The 26,934-nt window shown below is 46.3% G+C and overlaps 1 long non-coding RNA gene across 1 annotated transcript; it reads right to left on the reverse strand.

Annotated features, from left to right (window-relative positions):
• Nucleotides 1–335: 335 nt before the first annotated feature.
• LOC309869005 lies at nucleotides 336–25,512 on the reverse strand. The gene is made up of 3 exons (XR_014313924.1): nucleotides 25,450–25,512; nucleotides 20,735–20,828; nucleotides 336–392 (listed from the first exon to the last, which is right to left on the reverse strand). It is a non-coding gene; the product is annotated as an uncharacterized lncRNA (long non-coding RNA).
• Nucleotides 25,513–26,934: the final 1,422 nt, after the last annotated feature.

Consider the following 26,934-nt stretch of genomic DNA (forward strand, 5'->3'; position numbering starts at 1 on the left):
ATTCCACTGAGCATTAAGATCACACTAGTGTCTAACAGGTATTTAAAATTAAGCTCTTTCAAACTGAAAGGGCACAGATTCAACATTTTCTATTTTTTGATAAGCAAAGATTCTAACAAATAAAAACCCTCCTTTAGAAATGTCTGCTTCGAAGAAAAACTTTCATCTAAGATGGTTAGTGGATCCCCTCTAAAGCCAGTAAGAATGTAAACAATTGATTTTCTTGAACCTACCTTGAATGATATTTTCTCATCTGTTGGAAAAATATGACAACATGCCAGATCTCTGAACCCTGTCGAGGAGGCACCCATCAACAGACAAGCAAGTTTTCGCCGGGATATCATTCATTCCTTACACACCGAGCCAGCTTTTGATGTGCACTACGGTTCCCCCTAGTGGATATAAAAGGTACTTGAAAAAATGAAGACTGGTTCATCAGTACCTGAGGGGAGTTGTTGGGTACTACGGTTTCCAGCTTCCTTTCTTTCTTAGCATCTGTTCTCCAAAAGTGGAAGTATGTCACCGATTAATAAAGGTTTGATTAGGCCTCCTCTTTCACTGTGGCATCTGCAGTAATTAAGGTGCCTGCCTGCAGGCTTGCATATGCAGCATGAAATTACAGTCAGCCCTAGAACAGAGCAATGAAATGAACATTCTTCAAAACAACGCCACCTGATTTTCATAAGACACACCCCAAATCACATCCTCAACTGTAACTGTTTTGGCCCGAATTGATATAGAATCTCCATCCAAATCATGAAAAAAGGCAGCTCTTTCCAGAATATCTGGTAATGACTGTGTCAGCGGTGACCAGCCACTTTTTAAAAAATGTGCTTTTGTATATTTAACAAATCCAATTTCTGGGTGTTACTCTTTATGTGTTTTGACAAAGCCGTGCTACTTATCATAGGGAGTGTTTGTAAATTCAGTCTATACATGCTTGTTGATTACAGACATAGCGCTCGGTGCCAGAGAATGGGTGGAAGGAGGAAATAGATATGAGGAAGACACAGGTCTTGGTCTTTGTAATGCTGAGGATCTACTCTGGACATGTCAATTTTCTGTCTCCTTTACTGGTTCCTCTTCTTCTACCTACCTCTTTAAATGCTGATGTGGAAGGAATCATGGTAACTGTACTTATCTGCGCAGAAAGCTTTACCACCCCCTTTGGCTGCTAATGGAACTGGCCTCTAAGCCCCACCCCCAGGCAGATGTGGGCACATGACCCAGTCTGGCCCATCCAAGCGCTCCATATCTGTCAGTTGTGTCTGGTCTAAGCATAGGTCATGTCATCCAAGCAAAACCAATCAGAGTTCTTTCTAGAGCTTGTTGTATGGATTGTGGGAGGAAAAATGCCTCTTACTGAGGAGGCTACTCTGGGGCTACCAGTGACTTTGTTCTCTGCCCAGTAGAAAAGTCCTGTCTGCAATAGCAGACAATGGGGCCAACACTTCAAGAGAAGCAGAGACAAAGAGAATCACTGAGAGAGAGAGAGAGACAGAGACAGAGACAGAGACCAAGGTCCACTAGGACTGGCCCTTTGACTAGCTGGTTAGGGCTTTTGTCACCAGCTCTGTCTTTAGCACTCTCCTGTCACTGTTCTTCTCTCCCTGATCAATATCACCAATGCTCATGGGCTTCTGCTATTACTTAGAAAGACACAAATTCTAAAATCTCTACACCAGTGTGATCTCTTGAGTGTTAGATCCATGTGTCTAAGGGTCATCTGGTCATCTCTCTTGACATTCCCCAGCATCTCAAACCAGCTTTCTTCTACACACCCCCTACCATGTTCCCAATATTGACGATATCATTGTCCACCCATGTTCTCCGTCCAAAAGCTGGAAAGTTATCTTGGACACCTCCCTCCCTCTTTATATCTAACCAGCTAGTAAATCCACTGATTTTTATCTCCTTAAGGGTTCTCATATCCCACATCCCTTCTGTGTTCCCATCTCTACTCCATAATTGGGTCTGTCCTCATTTCAGACCTGGGCTGTTTTAGGTGAGATCAGCATTCCCGGTCCCATGCGCCCTGTCCACCCCTCCTATCCACTGCCCTCTCATTTTCTTCCAAAATGGCAAGTTTATCAGACTGCTATTTTTTAAAAATCCTTCAATGACTCCTCATTGTTTTATAGTCTTTTTTTAAAAAAAGATTTTATTTATTTATTTGACAGCCAGAGATCACAAGTAGGCAGAGAAGCAGGCTGGGGGTGTGTGGGGGGGTGTGGAGGGCTCCGTCCAAAAGCTGGAAAGTTATCTTGGACTAGCTCCATCCCAGGACCCTACGATCATGACCTGAGCTGAAGACAAAGGCTTTAACCCACTGAGCCACCCAGGTATCCCTGTTTTATAGTCTTTTTTATGTCATGACCCTGTCAAGCTCCACTCTGCCTCACCCCACCCACCCTCCTAGACCCACACAAGGCCACTTGCTGCTGGAGGTAACTGGACTAGGGGCTCTGGCTGCTAGGCTCTGCCAGCAGTCCTAGGGGCTGAGAGAGTAGGTTTGTATCTCAACACACCAGATAATGAATATACTTGTTGGGAATCTCTGGTTTAGAGATTATAGCTTACACTTCTTAGCTTGATATACAAGTTCCCTTCCTGCCTGTCTTTGGAATATTATGTTGCTATTCCTTCACAGACACATGTAACCACACTCTGGGCTGAGCTTATTGGAGAGTAATCTTGCAGGACCAGTGAACCTGAACTCTGAGGCACCTGTTGGTATGGACTGATATGCCTGGAACTGTGTTGCTTTGTTCTGTCTAAAGGAGGAGGTTGATGCTAGGCTTCTGTGGAAAGACACAAAGAAAAGTAGACCTTCCCCAACAGGGAGCAGGGGTAGGCGGGAGCTGGAAGGTGTGCTTTGACCAAGGCTTATGATATTCAAGGCATTCACGCATCATGGGGTCAGTGACATACTGAACACAGAGGCAGAGAGTAGGGCTTCCTTCCTGCCTTTGCATAGAACACGGCTTCAGCCCGGGGCAGGGTGGAGGGGTTGGTGATACAGAGTGGCAAGGAAGAAGCCACTTCTCAAAGATGTTTGGCTGTGGTCTCCCTACAATGACTGATGAGATTGAAGAAGGAAGGAGTTGAGTCCTAGAGCTATACAGGTGGGAGATAATCAGCCAGTAAAACTCAGGAGTATTAGTCACTCAATCTCGTTGTTCCCCATCAGGGAGACCCATGAAAAGTAGCTAAGGGGAGCTGTGTAAATCAGTTATGATGTGCTTCACTAGAAGGAGAAGAAAATCTAGCTACTTGTAGCATAGACAAGTAGGGGTTAAATTTTTGTACACAAGGAGCCCAGTTGACAGTATTGGTTGCTATTCAGTGTTAAAATCAAAGAACCCCTAAGCTCTTATTATCTTTTTGCTATCACAAGACAGCTGCCACATTTGCAAATATCAAGCCAAGAAGGGGAAAGCCGGCTTTCTCCCAGCATGACTTTGTCTTTTTATATCCAAAGCAAGGACCTGAGTTGACTTCCCCTTATTTCTCATTGACCAGAATGTGATCACATGCCTGCTCGAGACCAGTCGCTGGCAAAATAGAAAGGAATGGCCATGATTGGTTCCTGACTGGCTCAGGAGCCTGGATGAGGGGGGTAGGGGGTGAGGAGCTTACCTCCCTTGAGGTCATCCCAGATCATTCCAGATACAAAACTAAAGTTCCAGTAGCAGGGAAGAAGGATGGAAGGGGAGGAAATGGGTGATGGGTAGGTAAAGAATGATGTGTGTGTTCCTCTAGTAAGATATGTGGTTCCCCATTTCAGGAAGGTCTCCAAACCCCTCTTCCTAGCAGCTAAGTCTTACTCACCGGATTCCCAAGTCCAGCACCTTCTCTGACTTTCATTCTCCAGAACTCACCACTCCCCCCTTGGTACCACCAACACTACCAGGTTCCCACCCTTAACTCTGCCATCATTACACTCTGTTGCCATGGAGTGTCCCGATGGTCCTAGCATTCTTGGAGGAAGTGGTTAGATTGTATTCATCTTTGTCTCTAATGTCTAGCATTAGGCCTGACACATAGTAAGTGTTCAGTATTTGCAGAATAGCTGTTGCATAAACAAATCCAAGGTAGAAAATAATCCTCTTAGCACTGGCCCACTAAATGTGCTCGGTAGACAACCATTCAATTCAGCCACACCTCTTCCCAGCAGGTCTATTGTCTGCCAAGCACCGGAGCTACCCAAGAGGATAACATGGGTTCCATGAACTCAGAGAGCATGTGCGCTGCAAAGATAAGTAACAATACAAAACAGCATCTGATAAGTGTCTCATTAGAGCTACGGGGGTGCAGTGGCGGGGAGGGGGGAGACAGAGGGCACGGGGACAGGAATGGCATAGTAATTAAAATCCGCAGGTAATCCCAAATCTTAATTTAATCAACACTTGCAACCTCCACCCATCCACGACTTCTTAGGGATGTAGGAAAATTGTCACATTTGAATGTCACTTCCCCCAGGTGCTGTGCCTATCTGCCAGGGCACCTGTGACCCATCGTAAAAACTGTGTGGTGAACAGCCAGAGAGGAAACCAGGGAGAAAAGGGGGCCTCAGTCAGTCACAGCTCAGACAGTCAGCTCTGGAACAGCTGAAAGCTGATGCAGTTTAAACCAGTGATTTGAAGATCAAATGACTCCATATTTCACAATGGTACTGCATTTGAGGTTTTTGTGGAGGTGTGTTATTAGAAAAGTGGGAGCCAAAACCATGTGAAAGGCACAGTGAAATGCACCAATAGATTGATTTTATAGGCCCCTCGCTGCGTGGAAGCTGGGTTTTTGCAATGGGGCCATACTGAAGTCACCAAAAGCAATGGGGACAACACTGAGAGTCTTTTAAGTGGTTCTTAACTTTTTTTTTTTTTGGTAGGGAGTGGGATGTGGGCATGGACTTCTTTGACAGTCTGCTAAAATCTATAGATAGGTCTCAGAATGTTTTTCAATTATTAGACTTTTTTTTAGAGAGAGAGAGAGCACATGTGGGTTGGGGGGTGAGGGGAGGTGGGGAGTGGACAGAGAGGGAGACAGAATCTTAAGTAGGCTCCACGTGCAGTGCAGAGCTCAGTGCGGGGCTCGATCTCATGACCCATGAGACCATGACCTGAGCTGAAATCAAGACTCGGTGGCTTAACCAACTGAGCCACCCAAGCACCCCAATTTTGAAATGATTTTTAAGAAAGTTAAAAGGAAAAAAATACATAGAACTACAAAGGAAGCCGACTATGTTGAAATACTGTTACAAAATAATAACATTATGAAAAGGTAACAGATGTGCTTCTTTAGTAATATTGTAAATAATAAGACCTCATGGCATCTCTAGTATGTAATCGTGACCTGCAGTAGGGATAAGTCTAAATCCAGAGATCTGCAACAGTTGTCATGGGAGTTGAAGACCATCTGTGGTTTCTCTTGGTGACAAAGTCATAGGTGCTTCTATTACTATTCTAATTCGTTGCCTACATTCATGATGGCAGGAATGTTACATTGCAGTTAGGGAAAATGAAAAAGTAATTAGGTTTTTACCATCTCAGTTCATAGACCCAGATTAAAAACTCTTGTCCCAAGGTCCCTCTACCACAGAGGGACCAGGCTGAAAACCAGGGTCAGTATGGGTTTCCCTGCTGTCGCGGACACAGGCCTAGGATGTCGTTTCCCACCTACTCAAGGCATTACATTATCATCTGTATTCCGCTGCTTAAAAAAAATTAGGTTCTTAGATTCAACAACAGAAAGGGGATAGGACCCAATCAGCTTGCTGGTCGGAAAGATCTTTTTAAAATACAGCTCCAGGAACCGTCCTTGGAATGTGGTTCTTTAATGTGGGTGTTACTGTGTTTTCCACTGATTTAGTAGCTGTTGGGTCCTTTTTCTCCTCTGGGGTATTCTTGCCTCATCAAAAGTGGACATTTCAGAGATAGGAGAGGGCTCAGGGAGCCGACATCATGCTTTCCCCCTAGAGAGGCAGTTTGCCCATCACATGAAGTCCCTCTGAAAACGGATCAAGAAGGAACCCAGGTCCCCCTAGAAGGGGAATTTTCTGCGCATTAAAATACAAATAAGAAACTCCTGTCATTTTTCTTTTTTGCAAATAAAAAGCTGTAATAATTGACTGGGCTGATTCACAGTTCCCCTTTCCTGTTTATTTTAGGACTTACCTAAACGAGAGGCGGGGGGAGCACGAGGGAAGTGTCCCAACACTGTTGGGAAGGGCAGATCACTATTTTATTGTTGCAAAAATGAATTTCTTTCTCAACTTAGAAATAAGCACACCGGGCACCAATTCTTTGACAATTACTATTTCACTTATTAGAGCTTATTAGTTTCTGTACACATGATTTTTTTTTTTTTGAAAGGTAAGTCTCTATTTGACTAAATCTACATATGCACAGTAGGGACTTAGGAGAAAATGAGGTGGCTTGGGTGGGCAGAGAAGCAATTCTCAGACAAATCAGATTAATAAGGGCAACATGTTCCAAAATAGGGAGTTGTTACCTCTTAATGTTGAAAAGGGTTTTGGCCAGCTACACATGTAGTATTTGTACAACAAGAAAGTGAACTAAGGTTGAGAACACACCTGCTGGGCAGTTGGCTACTTGACCGTCGGTCATATTTTTCCCAATCCACAGCCACGGACTCTCGTTTCCTCATTTGTATTTGGTTTTCAATGATGAGACAAGGAGGGCATAGATCTTATTCTATTACAGCTATCCCTGTGTGTGTGTGTGTGTGTGTGTGTGTGTGTTTCCTTGGTTTTAAATTTCTAGATCTGGGGCGCCTGGGTGGCTCAGTGTGTTAAAGCCTCTGCCTTCAGCTTGGGTCATGATCTCAGGGTCCTGGGCTCAAGCTCCACATCGGGCTCTCTGCTCAGCGGGGAGCCTGCTTTCCTTCCTCTCTCTGCCTGCCTCTCTGCCTACTTGTGATCTGTCAGATAAATACATAAAATCTTTAAAAATAAATAAATAAATTTCTAGATCTGATCCTGGCATCCAGGGTCACATTGGACAATTAGTAGGTTCTCAAAAAGCATTTATAGAATTGGCTAGAACTCGAAGAGGTACGCCAACTAGGGAGGACACAGCAAATAATTTTTCTGTAAAGCCTGATCAGCAGTGTGTGAAAAGATTTCCCACCTATGCCTTGAACAATGGATTTTAAAAACAAGCTTGAAATTTGCAAGTCACACAGAAGACAGCCCAGGAGGGAGGACCTAACTGGGTAGTGAAAAGGTCAGAAATGAATAAAATGCAGTCTTCCAGGAACCTGACAAGGCTCAATATGGCATGGTTGAATAAATTACTAATTTTAATATTAATACTGACTATTCTTGCACGTACTGCCTCGTGTAGTTTCCTCATCTGTAAAGTGGGGACATGCATGGTACCTCCATCTTGGCATTGTTAAGAGGATTCACTGAGTTAAGGCACGAAACACACTTAAAATCGCCGCACGCACAGAACAGGTGTTTGTTACTATGTATGCCTGGAATGGCGCTTTCATACTTTACTAGGAGAAATCACAAAAGAGCTAGGATGGAGAGAAACCTGAGGAGGGAAACATATATATATATATATATCCTGGAGGTTCTCTGTTCTCAGTCTCTGTATTACTGTCCTTGCTTCTGGAACAAGCTTCCCAGTTCTCTCTCATTCTTCAGATCTCACAGCATCTGCTCACACAAGCCTTCCCTCGCTCAGTCTAAAGTAGGTCTCCTCCTAGTATTCCCTCTTCCAAAGCAGGGCTCGTTCCCTTTAGAGCATTTAACGCAGTGTGCTATTGCTTGTGTCATTCTTTGTTTACCCATCTATGGAATGTCTCCTCTTCTAGACCGTTCACTCCCTGCAGGCAAGAGGCTGGCTGTGTTACCGATTTGCCCTCAACTCCTAGCAGAGTGCCCAGCAGGTAGAGACGCTCAGTGAATGAATGATCAGTGTACCTGTTGTGCACACACGGAATAAATGAATGGATTGGGGTTCCTGCTGTAGACAGTGTTCCCTCCAGCCACCACGGCATCCACACGGATCCTAGGAGTCGTGTGTTCCTCCTTCAGAGAATTTTAAACTAGCCCTACCAGCTCGTACTTCCTCATTCCACTCCGGTTTACAAAGAGAGGTGTGAAGATGAGACGGAAAGGGAGGTTACCCTGACAGCAGCTGGGGTGTGAAAGTGGAGGGCAGGGGCAAGATAGAATTTGAGGGTCCATCAGCTTTTCACTAAGAAACACTTCCTTTTCAGGGGCACCTGGTGGTTGAGTCAGTTAAGCGCCTGACCCTTGGTTTGGGCTCAGGTCATGATCACATGGGTCATGAGATTCAGCCCCGCGTGAGGCTCCTTGGTCAGCGGGGAGTCTGCTGGAAGAGCCTTCCCCCTCTTACTCCCCCACTCACGTGAGTGTGTGCACACTCTCTCTAAAATAAATAAATAAATCTTTTTTTTTAAAAAAACCCAACAACCAAAAAACCCTTCCTTTTTGATAGTTCCTTGGGAGGAAGGAAGTGTAGACCAAACCTCAAAGTTTTGGGGTAATCAACAGTACCCTAAAATCCCTGAACAGGGACGGTTCAGGCACCCAGATAAGATGTAGGAATAGTTTGGATGTCTTGAAGGTAAAGGCCAGATGTTATGGCAAGGAAAAACTGAAAACCAGTTCAAGAGAGGGTCTTTTTACAGCACAGGGGTAACCCAAGCAGAACTCAGGGAAGAAAGGAAAGAAAGGGGTGAGGTCTTCTGTTCTTGCAGGGTAACTCAAGAAAAACTGGCCACACCTGGAAACTGACCAGTAAGAAGCCAGACTGCTTACTTCACTTTTATGCCAGCTGGCAGTGCACAGGGAGCCTGCCCTGGGAGCAGGCGGAGGGGCTCCTGGGCTGTGAGAGTCAGGCCACTGCACACTTAGCCCTCCCAGAGGCAGAAGCAGCCCTTCCTCCCCCAGACCAGGGATGATCAGGAAAGAAGCCAGTGGAAAGGAACTGAACTGGGCTGGGGCTAGCCCAAACTGCACTTATGTATGAATTACAAAAGCAAATCTTCTCCCCTTCTTCAAGACCTTTTGCTTTTATCTGTTGGAAAATTGTCATGAGCTGATTCATTGGGACAGGACCCATAGTGCCATCAGCCAGAAAAAGTGTAGTAATAAATATACACATCAAATGCCTTTGCTATAAATGGTGGTTCTCTAGAAGTGGTCCTCTTGTGCAGTGCTCAACTTGAGCAACTGTACTGGGCAATCCTGTCAGAAATCCAAAGTTCCAGTGTGCTTCAGTGATCTATCAGGAAGACAGAGAGATGATCTCTGGGGTCCCTCTCATGTAAGCAGCCTTCAGTGTAAAGTTTTCCAGGAGTGCTCAGATGGGGACTGGGATAGGATTTATTTACCCTATCACACTTTGATACTCCTGAAAGGCTCCCTGCAGGCATGCTAGGTGGACTGGTTTTAACACTTGTTTAAAATACAGATGACTCAACCCCCATCCAATAGTTTCTGGTTCTCTAGGTCTGGGATAGGATACCAACAACTATTCCTTATAGTAATTTTGGTAGAAGATATAATTTGAAAATGTCTGTCTTCACAGAAAGAATTTGAATTTACTACATAAGAAGTCTGACAGTTGTGTTGGGGCCAATCAAAAGCTTGACTTCGTCTTCCCAGTATCTTTATCAATGTAAAATCCTTAATGCATTTCTTTTCCTACTATGGCTAATTTGTGATACACTGAATACATAAAATGTAATTAATGGAAATGACACAGATCTGTTTGGCGTAGAGGTAAAACCATGAAGTTTCAACAGAAAGTACTGTCAGCATCTTTGAGTGTTATGTAATCTGTAATTTGTATATAGCTAGGGTTCAATAGCAGCCTAATTCTGGGCATTTAATGTGTGGTATGTGTATGAGTGTGTGTGTGTGTTCCTGGAAATGAAGAGTAAGGGGGTAGTATCTTTCCTGCATTTGATTTCTCAGATTAAAATGTTTCCACATCAAATGGCTGTGAGTTTACCCTGAGTATTAGCTCTGAGGTCGGGCATAAATAATTGTGTATTTCTGCCTTCTGATTCATTCCTGGAGCTTTCTAATCCCATGGCCTGAAGGTCTCAAAACAGATAAAACCAAAATGTGTGTCTGACATTCCTGGGGGCTCTCACCAGCTATTTGGGAAATAAATATAGCTTCCTGCAGGCGAGCTTCCATTTGTCCAGAATTACCTAGCTCAAGTGGAAGCTGCCCACACAATTACACTCTAGTTAAAGTATTTTGAGCTCCACCCACCATCTGCCCATTTTTAGCATGGTGTGATGGAGGCAAGCAGGCCATGGGAACCCATGGGGAAATGTCACCCGTCCACTGAGCGCCAGGCCTGTTTGCAGGTGGGGTCTGCCTGCTGGCCACGAGCTCCCTAACCAGCGTAAATACACAGATTACTTTTCAAAATTCTTTCGCACAAGCTCACATGCTTCAAACTAATCAAAGTAGGACAGACCTCATCTCTCTCCATTTTACAGACTAGGAAACAGGCTCAGGGAGGCTAGCGTGTGGGAAATGGGAGTGTCCTGATTACTAGTACAGGAGTCTTGGTTCTCAGTTCTAGGAGTCTTGGTTCTCAGCGGTGGGATCATCTGGGGGAGCTTGGAGAAAAAGCAGATGCCCAGCCCAACCCCATCTTCTCAAGGGGTGAAACTTTGTGCTGTTCTTTTTTAAAGCACCACCAATTCAGATAAACAGCCAAGGTGGTGAACCCTTAGCCTTATTCATGCTTCATGGTAACACCCAGGAAAAATAATGGGAAAATGAACTGAAGTGGAAAGACAGGAACCTAGTTTGTCCAATGCAGGAATAAAGTCCGTTGTGTAATACGACTGTGCTGCGTATTGTATCATACATGAAGGCACCCTTTGGAGTTGTGCAAAGGGCAGACGATCTGCTAGGAAGAGATTCATTAGTAAGATCCCTAAGAAAACAGTAAGAAAGCAAGAGGGATCAAGACGACTCATTGGGGTTCTGGAAAGCAGATTCCCCACCCGAGTTGTGGGAACTCATTTGGGCTTCTACAGTGCTAGACAGTGAAACAATATACGGGTGTCCAGTGTGGCTCTCTGTGGGAGTAAAACAAAAGAGCCCCCATTTAAGACACTATCAAATTGTCAGGGTGATCGTGGCCTCTCTCTTCTCCCCTCCATGTCCCCTCTCTAAGCAGGGCCAATTCAGATGTCCGAGGGGTGAGGCGTTAGGAGTCAGACAGCTGGTTCTGGTCTCAGCTCTATCATTACCTGCTCTAGGACCCCCTTGACTGGACTGACCTTCAGGTTTCTTATCCTTGAAATGGGGAGTCTAATTCTTGCTCTCCTTGCCTTGCCTGAAGCACGCACTGTGATGACGTCCTCACACGTATATACAAGTGGGGGACACTACGTTACCACTATTCGTATAATAGGACCCATGACCATATTCAACAGCACCAAATAGTGCATTCTGTCCATCCCATGTATCTTTAACTCTTCCATTCCCTAGAGGCCTTACCTCTTGTGTGTCCCTGTTGTGAGAATGTTTGGAAAGCACTGGGTTCCTTCCCTTTATGCACCCAAGCTGGAACACTCTGGATTGAAATACAGAGGGAGAGCCAGGCAGCTCAGCTCATGACAAGTGTTTGGGAGAAAGAGGCTGGCGTTTGATCGGACCAGTGCAGGCTTGACACAATGTCCTAAGGGCTGGGAAGAGTGGCCAGGCTCCAGGCTTGTGCCATCCAATACAGGAGCCACATGTGGCTATTTAAGTTAATTACAATGAAGTCAAATTTGAAATTCAGCTCCTTGACCACAACAGTCTCGGTTCTAGTACTCAGCGGCTCTGGGCTGTGAGTGGCTGCCATGTTGGATAACGCTGATAGACAACATGCTCATCACCGTAGAAAGTTCTGTTGTACAGCTCTGTTCTTGACCTTCCGAATGGTCGACAGTAGTTGACTTTTTCCACACTGTGGCCAGATTTCGGTCTGAGGACAGCATTCTAACGTGCATGCTCCAGGAGGCCCGGGAAGGCTAGGATCTGTGTTCTTTCTGGCCTGCCCCACCCCCACCCTCCGATTCAGCCTGGAGATTGGGAACTACTGATGGGAGTCGCTCTCTAGGTAAAGCTAGAGTAGGGAAGTGCTGGAGGGGACTGAACTCGTGGTAGCATGGAGCGAGAAGCCCTTCCTCGGACCCTTGGGAACAGCCAGGAGGAAATGCGAAGCACGTGTAAACCAGATGAAAACCATCGAGTGCTTTCCTTCACCACCAGCCTTCTAGAGACACCAGCCACAGCTGCCAGGTGCTAACACGCCCGTCAACCTTCCAGGACCCACCCACCAAGAGAAGCCCCAGGAAATCAAAGAGGTCATCCGGGCAGGGCCTCCCCGCTGCTCTCCTGTGCCCCCTCCCAACTCCCCCACTTCTCGGGAGCAGACACAGGCCAGTTTGGTCAGACACAGCACTTGTGTCTTCTCTGGATGGTGAGAAAAGAGCCCCAGGTGGTGCTGTTGGCTCTCCCCCTAAACCCCACGTCCTGGCTAAAGGGAGGCAAGCTTCAAGCCAACATCTGCCACGCTTCCACTTTTAGACAGCATTTCTTTAGCCACCCAGGCAGAAAACCTTGATGACATAATCCTGATGAAGCTCCAGCTCTCCATCCTTTCTGGTTCCTAAGGCACAATGCTGGGCCCCCGGCAGGCTTGGTGCCATCAGATATCCCCTCTTCCGGTGGCCGGAAGCTGACTCGGGGTCAAGCCTCAGGGGCTGTCCCAATGGTATAGGTCTTAGGGGCTGGCTGGATTCTTATTCCCTCATCTTTCCAGGTGTGTGTGTGTAGCGGGGGGAAGTGGGGTCCGGGGGATGGGGCTGCCTCTGAACCATTTTAGCCCCATCACACGTCTTGACTGTCTTTGATGAGAGTTGTTTCCAGCTTGCACTATGCAAATTAACAAGTCACTAATTTCAGCAATAAAAAACGAATTCTGATATTCAATACGCTAATTAACACAGTACTGGTGGTTGATGGAGATATTGATTGTGGAAAGATTTGCAGCTGCCCCCGGATTTGGCCAGCCCTACTATAATGCTAGTAGACAACCCCCCATCCCCATTTGGCATTCTAGCCACGTGACCACCTAGCAGGTGCCGCATGTCACCCTGATCATTATAAAGTACTTCAATACCAATGAGAAAAGGAGGAGCATGCGTCCATTAAAATAGGGAAACTGAGGCACAGTGAATTCAATCAACTTGAAATCACACAAAGAAACAGAGCTGAATAGGTCCCAGCTGCTCTGAATCCGGGACATATTCCTCCCCCCACCCCCACTCCCAACACCAGTCCTCCACCCCCCATCCCAATGCCAGTCTGCATGCCTTCAAATGGTGTGTGGGGGGTGTGTGCAGGACCCACATCCAAGAGGTCATCTCCTTGTGGTAGCCTCTGCTAGTCTCCGCTGCTTCCCACTCTTCGGGTCGTAAGTTCAGGTAGAAGGGGCACCTTTCAAGATGCCAATTTGTCTTGAACTCTTTGGGGGACTGAACCTTGTGGACTGAATCTCGAATAACGCAATGCTTTGTTCGACATTGGCCTCCTGCTTATTTAAACAATTATGTGATGTTTGCTTAATTTAACCTTGTAATTATTTAAACAACTGTCGTATGACATTTACTTAACCTTAAATTCCAAATCAACTAGGGATAGGAAGCTTTTTGAAGGGCGAAGACACTTTCTTATTTTTGTGTGTGTGTTCTAAGGCTCCGTGTAGTGCCCAGCACTTACGTGACAGTAATAAGGAATGGATAAAAGGAATAGGACTAATATTATCATATCCGGGGTACAGAGTTAGAACTTATCCCAATGGGAGTTCATAAGAGGGAAGACTATTTATTACTCGTAGAATAGGCCCACATGTTTGCAATCCTTACTGTGTACCAGGCTCAATTCTAAGCACTATATATATATTTATTTCCTCTTCATACAAGTTCTGTGCTACAGATAAGGAAACAGAGGAGAAGAGAAGTTAAATGACTTTCCCAAGATCTCACAGCCCATGAACGAGGGAATCAGGATTGGAACTCAGATACCCTGACTCCAAATCATGCGTCCTTTCCCTTACAGTATGGTAGCAGGAAGAAAATGGAATTTTTACGTCCACGACACATCCTACCCAGAAACAACCTATAAGGCAGTTTCACATGATCCTGCGCCAATCACGAGGCTGAAAGGCAATCAGTCGTCATGCTGGGAGTCATCAGTGAATCTGGGCCACCATTCAGGCAAGGAGAACCCTGGGCATCAGAGGTAGAAGAGAGAAGTTTCACTCTCGCAGCCATTTCCTGGAGATGTATTTATGTGGGTGTGGGCGGGCGAGTGGGGAGGGATTGCTAGGGAAGAGAGGTGAGGCAGGAAAGAGAAGGATGAGAAGCAGAGGAAGAGAAACCTGACAGAAGAGGAAGCCTCTTTTTACCCTTAGTCTTGGGGTGGCTCCCGGGAACAGAAGCACACCCACAGGACCTTATGTCGGAGAACAGCTAGCTCTCCCCACCCAGGGCCGGTGGTCACCTGATTTTCTCGGTACAGGGGTTAGACCCAGAGCACCAGAACTTCCAGTTTTTAACCCACTGAGCCACCCAGGTGCCCCCAAGAACTTTCAGGTTTTTTTTTTTTTTTTAATTTTATTTATTTATTTGACAGGCAGAGATCACAAGTAGGCAGAGAGACAGGCACAGAGAGAGAGAGGAGGAACCAGGCTCTCTGCTGAGCAGAGAGCCCAATACGGAGCTTGATCCCAGGACTCTGAGATCATGACCTGAGCCAAAGGCAGAGGCTTAACCCACGGAGCCACCCAGGTGCCCCAAGAACTTCCAGTTTTTAAAGAGGACCACAAACCTGCATTTTTGTGCGAGAGTGCCTGGTTTTGAAAACAAAACCCCTCTCCCTGATGGAGATGAAGTCTACCAGCTTGAGAACTCAGCTCTTAGACCTGGGGAAGTTCTGGAATTCAGAACGGCAAAGGCTTCTGGGAGCTCCAGGATGAATGCAGATGTGTGCATCAGAGTTACCCTAGGGAACCAGGGGAGTTTTCTGGCCCTTCCCCAGGAGGCGCCTTGGATTTGTGGCAGAATTCCCCCTCTAGTTCTCATGTACCCCACATGCCCGCCCCATTTCACCCATTTTACCACCTTTGCATATCACACGTATCACAATATATTTAATCATTTTTCTCTTTATTGGCTCTCTTTATATTAACTGACTTTTTAAAGCGTAGGCTGCCAGAGCCTATCATGAAATCGTAGGTTGGACGTGCTAGACGCAGATTTTCGTAAGTGCATTAAAATAGACAACGAGTAGTAGAATAAGTATTGCCCATTCTGTCTACCGCTTAGGCTCATTCTCAGGTGATACACTCTTCACCGTCAGGAAGACTTGCCATTCTGAAACAGACTCTTCCAGACAAGACAAAGATGGAATATTGGAGAAGCAGGAAGAGACAAAACAGCTAGGTTGGAAGAGGAGGAAGAGAACCACAGGAGAGAGAAATTCTATCCCACTTGAAAAGAAATATGGAACTTCATAGTTTACCAGTTCATACACATGCTGGGCTTTTATTAGAGAACCCCTCGCCCCGGAAGAACTCCTCAGTGGTTCAGAAAAGTCTCTGTCCATCTCCCATATCTCATCTGCCTGTTATCTCCCTTCTCCTGAAAACAGATTTTTAGTTTACGGGAGAATCTCAGGCTCTGACTGGCTTCTTGTTCATACTGGCTGGTGCTTTTGCTGTGGTCTGATCACAAGCCCCCACTTTGGGCACGGTTAGGAACAACAGGTAGGCTGCTAGGCTTCAGACGTGGGAGGAAGCTTCTCAAATCTCCGAGGCCTGATGACAATGGAACAAAATCCCTGGAAAGGTCCCCCACGGGAGGGCTGGAATGAAGTGACTGCAAGCATCTGGGGAGGGGGGACTAAATTTTATAAGGTAGTGGTACAGAGTTTTCTACTCCAGAGTAATAGATGCTGACAGGAGGGAGTTCTTGTTCCCAGCATCTTGCCTCAGGCACAAATGACAAATGGACGGTCATCAAGGTTCAGTCCTTGGCACACTTTGCTGGTAACGTCAACATGCTGCTGGGTGGTTTCCCCACTGACATCCTTGGGAGGAAGCACTTTTGAGTGGTTTCCTCAGAGTGATATTTTTAAGTCAACTTGTTTCTAAAAAATTTTTTTTCTTTAATTTATAAAAGTAATTCTTTACGACAGACATGTGTGTGTTTTGTCCATCACTGAATTGGTAGTGATGCCTGGCGTGTAATAAGGGCTTCAGTATTAGTTCAATTAAACTAACTAATTTGATAAAGGATTTATGAATTAAATTAGTTAACCCATTGAAGGGGAAGATGGAGCAGTATAAAAAAAGAAATTTAAACCATGAGTAGGGGTGCCTGGGTGGCTCAGTCCTTAAGTGTCTGCCTTTGGCTCAGGTCATGATCCCCAAGTCCTGCGATCAAGGCCCGTGTCAGGTTCTCTGCTTGGCGGGAAGTCTGCTTCTCCCTCTCCCACTCCCCCTGCTTGTGTTCCCTCTCTCTCGCTCTCTGTCGAATAAATAAATAAAATCTTAAAACAAAATAAAATAATAAAACCACAAATAATTCTACCTACAGAGATATCCTCTCAATACAATGCTGGATTTGTTTCTGGTCTTCTTTTCCATGTAAATTGAGATTACACTTTAGGATGAATTTTACATTCTGCTTTTAAGTTCCTGTTATATCATGAGAAATGTTCAAAATCATTTGTTTATCTAAAACATCATTTTAAATGACTGTGTGACCCTCTAGTATATGGGTGTGACAGTCTACCCACTCCGATGTTGGGTATTCACAATGCTTTCCAGTTCTCCGTTGGAGCTCAGAACAATAAATGGTCATTGCATTCTTTCGGATCCTTCGACAGGCACTGCACCGGACACCAGGGGACAGGAGCGTCAGAAAGTTCTAAGTTAATGCCTGCAGTTTAAGAGGCAATAGTGGATGAATCTGGATGAGTAGGGACAGCCAGGAAGGAGGAGGAGAGCCAGGACTGAGCAATTCTTAGACTCGAAGGGAAGCAGAGACTGTCAGAAAAGGAGAAACTGGATGAGTGGATAAGATGTCAAAGCGGGGAGAGAAATGCTGGCTCTTATTTATAAACTATCCTGTGGCCCCTGGTCATGCTCTACTTCCTCTGATGGGCGCCCTGCCCCCCCTCCTGCCACAGGGACTTTGCACATGTTGTTCTTGCTGCCTGGCTGACATCCCTGTCTTTCAGCTCTTAGCTCAGTCTCACTTCCTTTCACTGCCTTCCCTGACTCAACTGCTTCCCTCTATTATACGCCCGCAATGAATGCTCTTCTTTGTACATATTTTCTATTCATTTCTAGAATCCTTGATTACTGCATGCCTCCTTCACTAGAAGCCTCACAGATAATAAAAATAGGTTGAATGAATGAGTGAAGGGGCAGGGCTGAAAGATGTGCCTTTTCTTTGTAAAGCTATGATAGATGTAAGCACAGAGAAACAGAGAAGAAAACAAAAGAAAAGGCAAAAAAGGTTATCCTTCCCAGCCCTCACCCGTGCCCATGGACAAGCGCTTTCTCCACAGGCACCTGGATACAGACAGAGCAAGGTGGGCTGGCCCACAGCAGGCAGGGCTGAGAATCAAACCCATGAACTTGGCAATCAGTAGCCCCCGCACCACTCCTCTGAGATGGAGCAAAAATGAAAAGGAAGGAAGGTTCTGGGCACCTCTTCTTGTCTCCCTGCTGCCTGTTTCCATACTACTGAGATTAGAGGGGGAGATAGGGCACCTTCGGAAGGCTCTCCAATATGCATGGCAGGCGGCCCCGGGGGGTAGCGTGCAGAGGAGGGAGATCTGTTCCTGCTGCAGATAAAATGACTAAGGATTCAGGGACCTGTCTGGTGGCGATACCGTCAGCCATGGAAGAATCCATTTCTAACAGCTCCTTCTTATACATTATTCATGAAAACAGGAAGACAGCGCCGATAACATCAGAATGATGCCGCTGTCCAGCAAATCTAATGACTGTAGCTTAAGGGCATTTTAACTAGCATGGAAAAAAATTATTGTTGCCAATTTGAGGTCCCGGTGGCTCGGAGAGCTAACTCAAGCTGGAAGAGCTGGTGTGAGTCTCCTATTTGGAAAAAGGCGTGGCCTTCCACATCTGTTTCTTTGTGGTTGTCTGGGGCCTCCCCACCCTCTCATTTCTTAGTTTCTAATGGAGAGATTAATGCTGCTCCAGCCAAATAGCCTTAGGTTTTTCAAATCAGTCCCTATTTTCATATCCGTCAGTCAAAAGATGGGGACCGGCAATAGCACTTTGTGGAGGGCTTCGTGGGATTTCAACATAAATTATTAGCCTCTAATCTGTTCAAGCCTAAGGGACGAGAGCATGTGAAACAGCGAGGATTCTGCTGTTGCCGAGATCTGATGTTTGTGCCCAGTTTCTGATTCATTACAACTGCAAGACTCATTCCATTCTCAAACCCCATCCAACTTGCTGTCAAATAAGCCAGGAGTTTGGTTTTTTTAAAAGGGAGAAAGAATGGGGAGGGCAGGTCAGGTCAGTTATCCAAGAGGCAGAGGCTGGGAGAAGCAGAAGGCAGCTTGATGCAATTTTTAATTTGCCTCTTATTTTCTGTCCTTCACCTGGAATGTTCTGGCTTCCTGAACATTGGCTGATGCATTCAATTTACATCCATTCATTCATTCCCCACAAACAATTAGCGAGGGCATACGGCTTGTCGAGGGTACTTGCAAATGAATCGCAACACTTAAAAATAAGCCGGGCTTTGATGCCTGCCTTCATGCAGTTTAATTTCCGCAGGTGGATGGAAGGAGACTTCAGCAGCCTTCCTCCGGGTGTGCTGGGAGAGGAAATGATTGTGGCAGGTCTTCAGATGATCAGATTTTGTCTGAACAATTGCATATTTTATTTTCATCTGTATTATAGAAACATAACTAGCCTTTCCTACTTGCCCTTTCACAGACACTTGCTCGGGGAAGCTGGTTTTAAGGAAGAATTATTAATAGACCAAGTGGTATGGTGATACGCACAATCACAAAGCTGGTTCATAATAGTAGTAGTGATAGAGATAGTAGTAGCCACCAAGAGTTCAGAGTGCTTAGTAGGGGCCAGGTACTTTTGATAAATGTTTTACAAATATTTTTCTTGTGTAGTCTCCCCTCCTGATTCCTGGAGAAAGGCTGCAGTGGTTTGACCCCCGTCCCTCTGCAGGTAAGATTGTAAGCTGCATGAGGGTAGGCACCAATGCCTGGCTCATTATTTCATTTGCAACTTGTTTGACAGTACCCTTGACAAGTCATCTACCCTCTATAATTACTTGCGGGATAAATGAATAAGTGGATGTAATTGAATGCATCAACCAGTGTTTAAGAAGCCAGAACATACCACACAAAGGACAGAAAACAGCAGGTCTCCCCCTGGCTGCTCTCTTTCCTGCTCCCTGGGACTTCCTGGTATCACCCAGAGCCAGGTCCTGGGGTGCAGAGGGTGGAGGCAGGGAGCCCAATTTCTGCCTAAGCACCATCTTATTAGCCTGTCCAGCTGTACTGATAACAAGCCAGTTGCTGTATTTCAATCTCCATCTGGTTCCTGATGTGGTTTGGTTAAGATTCTGGAGGAGAGGAGGCAAATGATTAATTCACAGCAATAACCGTTCACCTTCACCATAACCTCATGCATCATCATCATCTCCATTTGCATAGGGGGAACAGGCACAAAGAGCTCAAAGAACTTGCTGGAGGTCACAGCTAGTGAATGGCAAAGCCAGGATTCAAACAGATGTCTTCCCTCACATCTTTTAAAAAATTCGTATTTCAGGTAGCTGAGCCGGCTTTCTTTAAAAATCTCTAACAGGCTCGTATAATAGAACCATTAGAAATCACAAAGTTTAAAGAAATAGTCTCTCTGCACAGATTTTGATGTGTAACTAAAATCTTATGAAATGAAACAATCATGGGAATGATTAAATTATAATTATGACAGACCATGGCTGCCCATTTGGAAAGACTTAAACATTTTATAGAAACTCAGTGTTCACACTGGCCAATTTTTTCCCTTGATTCTTCTCTGAGTTCCAATGAATTTTTCATCAGCTTATTAATTAGCACAAATCATGGATTGTGCTATGTAATTAAGGTCTTATGTGTTCCTCCAGATCTTATGTTTGAGTTAAATGTTAATTTTTCACAGAGAAAAATTAGGAATTTGACAACCGCCTTCCTTCCTGGCAATAGACTCTACATGCTGCCTGTCAAAAAAGATTGAGTGCCTGAGTTTCCAAGATACGGAATGATAGATTATTCAGCATGAAATTGCAAACTCATTTGCCCGAGATCACAATCAATTGCTGACAGCAGTTTTTCCCCCCAGAAACCCATTTGTGAAAGCATTTGGTAGTCTAGTCACTGAATGTTAACTCATACGCCATGACTCGCCATTAGTCTTCGTAACTTTTCTTTAGTCCCTGTCTTGGCTTTCTTTCTTTTAATTTCTATCCATCTCAGAGTCACCAGAAGAAATGTAGTTATGTTGTATGGGTCCATTTTCTGTAGTAGTCTATTTATAGTAATAGTAGTTCTTACCACACGCTCTTGGGAGACAATTCCCAGGGATCTCTTACATTTCCTTACCTCCCATACTCCGGGGTCCCAACTCTTTGTTCCAGATGATCTTTTCTGGAGCTGTTGGTTAGCAAAGACCCTTGGAAGATAGAGATAGTGTCTCCTGCAGAAGCAAAGAGCATTACTTACTGCCCATGATAAAATATTTGACTCCCCAAGCTCAGGGCTCCATTCCTACCATACAACCTGCTGTACATGGTAGTGTTGTCTTTGCCTGGCCCCATGAGAACTGGGTTCAGGGACCTGGCACAAATGTTGACAATCTGGCATTGCTAGTGATGCAAGCAATAAAGTCCTTCATCCTTTGCCCCTGACCAGAGTCTTGCGTCATCTGTCAACATTAATGAAAGGGTGTTGGGGTGACTTATGAGCTCACGAGTAGGGTGAACTCTCAAACCTTTCATAGCTCTTGGCATATACCAGAAACTGTTAAAAAAATGTGTGTAGGCACAGGCAGCAACCTCTTTGATCTCAGCCGCAGCAACTTCTTTCTAGGAACATCGCCAAAGGCAAGGGAAGTTAGGGCAAAAATGAACTATTGGGACTTCATCAAGATCAAAAGCTTTTGCACAGCAAAGGAAACAGTCAACAAAACCAAAAGACAACTGACAGTTGTCTGTCATGGGAGAAGATATTTGCAAACGACATATCTGATAAAGGGCTAGTATCCAAAATCTATAAAGAGCTTAGCAAACTCAACACCCAAAGAACAAATAATCCAATCAAGAAATGGGCAGAGGACATGAACAGACATTTCTGCAAAGAAGACATCCACACGGCCAACAGACACATGAAAAAGTGCTCCACATCACTCGGCATCAGAGAAACACAAATCAAAACCACAATGAGATACCACCTCACACCAGTCAGAATGGCTAAAATTAACAAGTCAGGAAATGACAGATGCTGGTGAGGATGTGGAGAAAGGGGAACCCTCCTACACTGTTGGTGGGAATGCAAGCTGGTGCAACCACTCTGGAAAACAGCATGGAGGTTCCTCAAAAAGTTGAAAATAGAGCTACCCTATGACCCAGCAATTGCACTACTGGGTATTTACCCTAAAGATACAAACCTAGTGATCCGAAGAGGCACATGCACCCGAATGTTTATAGCAGCAATGTCCACAATAGCCAAACTAGCCAAACTATGGAAAGAACCTAGATGTCCATCAACAGATGAATGGATAAAGAAGATGTGGTATATATATATATATATATATATATATATATATATATATATATATATATATACCACATATAAAATATATATATGAATACTAGGCAGCCATCAAGAAAATGAAATCTTGCCATTTGTGATGACGTGGATAGAACTAGAGGGTATGATGCTTAGCGAAATAAGTCAAGCAGAGAAAGACAACTATCATATGATCTCCCTGATATGAGGAAGTGGAGATGCAGCTTGGGGGGTTTGGGGGTAGGAAAAGAATAAATGAAACAAGATGGGATCGGGAAGGAGACAAACCATAAGAAACTCTTAATGTCACAAAACAAACTGAGGGTGGCTGGGGGGAGGGGGGTTGGGAGAAGGGGGATGGGGTTATGGACATTGGGGAGGGTATGTGCTATGGTGAGTGCCATGAAGTGTGTAAACCTGGCGATTCACAGACTTATACCCCTGGGGCTAAAAATACATTATATGTTTATAAAAAAATTTTAAAAATTTAAAAAAATTACTGACAAAAAATGTGTGTATGTGTGTACACACACTCACACACACACACAAATATTAATCTATTGCATGTGTGTTAAATATATACATATATTATATATCTGCTCACATAACAACCTTAAGAGGTATTACAATTTTCCTTAGTTTCCAGATGAGGAAACTGAGGCACAGAGGTTATCCAAGTAGGCAGTGGATCTAGGGTTTGGGCCAGGCAGCGTGGCTCTGGTACCTGCTCTCTGCTTCCTTGTCCTCCCCTCTTAGCAGAAGACCCCAGACCTAGCCTCAGTGGCTGAGATCCATGTTGAAAATGAAGAGCTGTTGGTTCATGTCCAGGAACAGATGAACCAGATGTTGGTGTTACTGACGCTCTTTCAAAGGTTCCAAGAAGTTCCTGTACAATCACTTCCCAAGTGTTTACAGAGCACCAGTGTATGCTGTCCCAGGGACTCTGGGAGGAGAGTCTCTCTGGGCCACTGCTTGCGCTGAAATCCATGCTTTTGGTGCCCAGAGGGCTGGGGGTAGTGAGTAGTCTACGCCAGGGAGTGGTGGGGAGGACCCTTGTTCCCTCTTGTAGTTACCACTGGAAATGCATTCAGGGTGTCCTGCCTGACCACCTACCTCCTGCCCTTGTCCACTCCTCGCAGGACAATTGCTCCTTACCTTCTGCTTTCCAATATACCACTATTAATAATGATGTAAACAACGATGATAACACAGCAATTCAGTGAATAGGTATCGCGTGCCCACTTTGTGCCTGGTGCCATCATGGGCATTTGGGATACACAGTGATCTAAGCTACACCCTTGCCCTCCTGGTGCAGACGTCTAGCTGGGGAGGTAAACTATATGCAAGTAAACAAATACGTCCACCAGGTGTGGACAAGTTTGTTGAAGGAAAGCAAAGCAGAGCGAGGCTAGGGCTCCCCTCCTCAGGGGGAATCTGCTTCTCCCTCTGCCTCTCGCCCTGTTCATGCTCGCTTTCTTGCTCTCCAATAAATAAATAAAAGTCTTTAAAACAAAACAACAGAGTGAGGATAGAGAGGGAGGGCTATTTTAGGTGGTGGCAGTGGGACTCCCTGAAGAGGGGACATTTGAGCCAAGACCTTCATGAAGGGAATCAAGGCAGGTCTTACTGAGGGCGACCCTGCAGCCGAGTTCTGAAGGAGGGACGGGGCAAACCACGGGGATGACCGGAACAAGAGTGTTACAGGGAAAAGAGGCATCAGGAACAAAGGTGTGGAGGTGGGAGCTAGCTGGCCATGCTTGATGAACTCCGAGACCCATGCGGTTGGAGGGAGGCGCAGAGGAAGGCTCAGCTCCTAGTAGAGGACCTCGGCTCTTACTCTGTGTGAGGTGGGAAACGACCAGAAGGTTCTGGGCAGAGAGGTGCCGTTACCTGGCTTGTAAAATAACAACAAGGGTAACCCTGGGAGAGCTGCTGCTTCTCAGTGCTTCTGAGGCCGATCCCCACGCAGGTGCCATCCCACAGACCCTAGCAGCGACCCTCTGAGGTAAGCTCACTAGTTCGGGACTCTGGTCCTTTACTCCCAGCCGGGCCCTCCACAGAGCTCAGCGACCCTTTGGCCTGTGGGCCCTCCTCTTTTCCCAGCTGCCTTCTCCACAGGGTGAAGCCTGTCTCAACTGCACTCCTCTTCCTTGCCTCATGGGCCCAGCCCCACACCTATAAACCTATCTGTACCTTCAACCTTGGGCCCCTAGGTACCCCATCTTTGAGAACCTCGGTCCGGTTCGGTGGGCACTGGGGGGCCCAGCCAGAGCCACGGTGGTGGTGTTGGCCTGTGTCTAGGTTTGCACCAGTGGATATGAGGGGAAGGCTGTGGACTCTTCAAGGCACACCCCGCCCCCACCACCGATTTCTCTTTCTCCTCACAGTCATGATTCTGAAGAAGAGTCCCTACTTCCTGCCTGAGGTGGTCTGGCCTCCTTTGTCCCAGCTGGGACCCTCCACCCACATGGCCCCCCGCCCCCACTGCCAAATGTCCCCAGCTAATCCCACCAAAATGGGCCTCACCCATCCTGCCAATGAGCAGCTGGCAGCTAGGTCTTGGGGTACGTTCACACCTTCTCCATCTGGACTGCTCCAAGGCCAGCGGCATGGTCATGGCCGCCTCCCTGGCCCTCCGCCCTTCCCAGCATGCGGTCAGCCTTTCTGACGGGTCCATTTGAAGTCTATCCCTGAGCACCCTCTTACTCCACAGGCACCGTCCCGCGACTTCTTATCCTTGCAGACTTTCAAAATTCCAGCCCCAACTCACCTCCTGAATTTTAGTCCTTCCACCTGTCTACAGGACTTTCCAGTGGGATGCGGACTCTCAAGACCCAACCTGAGTCAATGTCACCACCTCCACCGACACTGCCCCCCTCCCCCACCACCAAGCGTCCCGAGCTAACCCTCCGGCTGCTTTCATGTCCCATACATTAGCTGGTTCTGCAGGTCTTACCAGCCTCTCAGCCTGCCGCCCTCCTCCCGCTCTCGCTGCTTGAGTCTGTCAGTCTCTCGCTCTCACCCACGCTCTTACCAAGGCCTAGTTATCCCATAAAGGTCACCTGGGAAGTTTCTGAAAGTGCAGATTCTTGTGCGTCCCCCCCCCCTGCCCCCATCGCCCCGAGAGTCTGATTTAGTCTGAATTCAAGGTAGGACTCAGGCGTCTGCATTTTTAATAAGCTCCCCAGGCCATCCCACAAGGTGGTCTCCAACCACGCTGTAGGAAACCACATTACTTAGCCTCTCCTTAGTCTGGTCCATCTGCACATGATTAATTGGTACAGCTAGGACTACCCACTATTTTTGGAACACTTATCATACCTCAAGACTGTGTTGAACCCTCCATAGGCATATGTCCCATTAAACAATGCTTTGTTTTAACTACTAGTATGAGCCCCATTTTACCTTTGAGAAAACTGAGACACAGAGAATGAAGTTAACTAGCCCAAGAGCACAGTCCCTCTGACCCAAAGCCAAATTCTCTGCATTACATTTTGCCAGCTCTCTTGCTTCCCACACTTCCCACTCACCTATCCCGAGTAACTTCAGTTTTCCAAAGGCACCTTGTTGCTTTATGCCTCTGAGCCTTCGTCCATGCTGTTCCTCTCTTTCAGATGGCCATCTGTGTTGGTTTCCTACAGCGGTATAACAAATTACCACAAAGTTAGCAGCTGGGCAAAATACGGCTGCTTCTTTGCTCAGGTTCCCACAAAGCTAAAATCACCGTGTTAGCTGGGGCTGTGTTCTCACATAGAGCTCAGGGTTCTCTTCCCAGCTCACTGGTTGTTGGCAGAACTCAGTTTCTCCTCTTTCTCTGCTGGCCAGGGGTTGTTCTCAGCACCTAAAGGCTGCCCACCTTCTTTGCAGTGTGTCCCCCCTTCATTTCTAGAGTCGGCAGATGAGATTCTTGCCTAGGATGCATTCTTTCCGTGCTTTAAATCTCCTTTGCTCGGACCAGCCTAGTCTTATCAAAGTGGCCTGATTAGGTCAGGCCACCAAGGATAATTTCCAGATTTTAAGGTCAGCTGATTGGTGAATCTTCATGGCGTCTGCAAAATCTCTTACAGCTGAACCTAAATCCGTGTTTGAGTAGCTGGAAGAAGGTGTGTGTACAGAAGAAGGGGGGCTGGGAACCTAGGGGCACAGACTTCTGCCTACCACATCAGCTGATATACACAGCTGATGAATCACAGAATTCCCCCCTGAACCTAATAACACACTAGATGTTAACTACCTGGAATTTAAATAAAATGGGGGGGGGGGGCAGGACCACTGAGCCCAAGGATTGTTGCCTTCCTCTATGCCTCCAGACAGAGTTGAAGTCCCCCTCTGTTTCCTGGACAGCATCCAACAAACACTCAACATCTGTCCAATGTAATGTCATATTTGTTTACAGCTCCATTCCCCACAAGCTGGGCTGTCATTTACTTGAGGGCAGGGCCCAAGCTTTAGCTATCTTGGTATCCCCAGCCCCTAGAACAGCAGCCAGATACAAACGCACTTGCTGCCCATGAGTGAGGGATATGCCCGAGCCAGCTGGACAGACAACAAGGCAGGAAAAAGGCTGTGGGCAGAGCCCGGGAAGTCCCAGGAAACGTCCTCGGTCAGCGCTGGCGCTTCCAGAGCTTTTAGCTGGGAGTACCAAGGACAGGCAAGTGCGGCTTCTGAGACCCCAGAAAACCAGCACCGCCGTGATGGTGAGGCGCATGAGCCACTAGGTGTCACTCCCGATTCAATAAAGAGCGACCGGGCCCTTAAGGAGGGCCCTTCCTGCCTTCCTGGGGAAGGGAGCTGGTGACTCGGTCCCACCCACTGTTTTCTTCTGGGTCACACTCCAGACCTTCCTCTCTGTTCTTCAGCAGCCCCGACGGGCACAGTCGGAGTCTAAATCAGAACAGACAACAGATCAGGGGCTCGGGGTCGGGGCCACCTGACTATCTCATTCAGCCTCCGGATTCTGCAGATGAGCAACCAGAGTGGGGGCCTGGTGAGGCGGGGGACAGAGCCGGCCTCGG

This window comes from Mustela nivalis, assembly GCF_964662115.1.
Source record: "Mustela nivalis genome assembly, chromosome: 7".
Taxonomy (NCBI): Eukaryota; Metazoa; Chordata; class Mammalia; order Carnivora; family Mustelidae; genus Mustela; species Mustela nivalis.